The following is a 1,430-nucleotide window of genomic DNA, read 5'->3' as shown; positions in this document are numbered from 1 at the left end:
GGAGCCTGCATTTAGTTTCCATGAAGGCAACCCTGAGCACTTTCAAGTCATTTGCTTCCATATTCTGAATAATATGTGTACTTCAACTTCTTTATATCTGTTTTAGATACCATGTCATTTAGGTGTCTGTTGACTCTTTAGTAGGAGATCTGCCTTGAGCTACCTTCTGCCTTCCCCAACCATCTCTATTTCTCTTCCTCTCAAAGTAATACATCATGATTTCGGCTAAAATAATAATATTGACATTATTACTCTTGTAAATATTATTCAATGACAAGGGAAGTTGTAATTATGATTATGTTTCCTTTCCTCTCTTGAGCTTTCTAAAAAAATTTCCTGATATATTTTTTAACTGTTTATTTTCCATCACCCTTATTCCCATCTTCTGCTTAAACGTCTGTGGAAGAACAGCCTGAGACTATTGGTCATTTCTAGCCATTCAGGGGCCCGGGCAGTGGGAACCACAGGCCATGGCAGGCTGAGCTCTCCAGCCCCAGTAGGGACCTGCCGCATAGGCAGAGGGCGCTGGCTCACCTCCAGGCCAGTCTCTGACCTCAGGTGGAATGCCGGTAAACTTGGGACCTGGAGCAGTCCACTTATGCTGCAATTCCTCCCTGGCCATGGTCTTTTCATCAGCAGTGCGATTATCAGTCTCTTTTCAATCCCTTCAGGATCTCTGTTGACATAGAGATCAGGCACGATCTCCCCTGGGTGCTCACAGGAGACGGTGCCATGTATGCACCGAACTCCAGGGCCAGCACCCGCCACGTCAGACCCGCTGAGTGAGCTCCTTGTTGTTGTAAGGGAAGGCAGCGTCCACATAGCACGGAGGACAGTCTGTGTTTCACAGAGCAGGGTCGACAGGTTACCATAGACATGTCTCTGAGAGGCTGGCAGTCAACCCCGGGAGGGGTATCCGCCAGAAGGTATGACTCCCAGAAAACAACCTGGATCTACTCGGTGAGGGTTACAGGAATGAGGCAGCCAGTGATAAGAGTGGCCCCAGTGGCTGCAGCACACTTTAGCCCAGCTTGCTGGCCAGGATTCCTAGAGGATGTGATATGACATCAGCCAGGTTTTCAAAGGCAACAATGGCACGAGCCGCCAGCAGAAGCTTCTCCCAGGTTCTCTTCAGATTTACGATGTAGGTATCACTTTTCCTTCTGTGGATGTACTTTCCATCTTGAAGTCAAGATTCTGCCATGTAAGTTGTATTGCCACGGGAATTTGAGGACATCTCCTCCTTTCGTGGAACATCAAGGGCTCCAGACATTGTAAAAGTTTCTCTTTAAGTTAGGCCAGGAACTCAGAACAACACAATACGGACCTCTTTCTAGGCAGCAAGGAAAGGGTGGCCTTTCTTTTTAAAAATATTTGGTTTCTGGGGGCACATGGGTGGCTCTGTCGGTTAAGCCTCTGACTTTGGTTCA

General features: G+C 47.4%; 1 pseudogene; it reads right to left on the bottom strand.

Annotated features, from left to right (window-relative positions):
• Positions 1 to 439: 439 nt before the first annotated feature.
• LOC122238478 lies at positions 440 to 1,189 on the bottom strand (annotated as a pseudogene).
• Positions 1,190 to 1,430: the final 241 nt, after the last annotated feature.

This window comes from Panthera tigris, chromosome B2, assembly GCF_018350195.1.
Source record: "Panthera tigris isolate Pti1 chromosome B2, P.tigris_Pti1_mat1.1, whole genome shotgun sequence".
Classification (NCBI taxonomy): domain Eukaryota; kingdom Metazoa; phylum Chordata; class Mammalia; order Carnivora; family Felidae; genus Panthera; species Panthera tigris.
The sequence above is the reverse complement of the archived record's forward strand: the minus strand, read 5'-3'. Positions and strand labels throughout refer to the sequence as shown.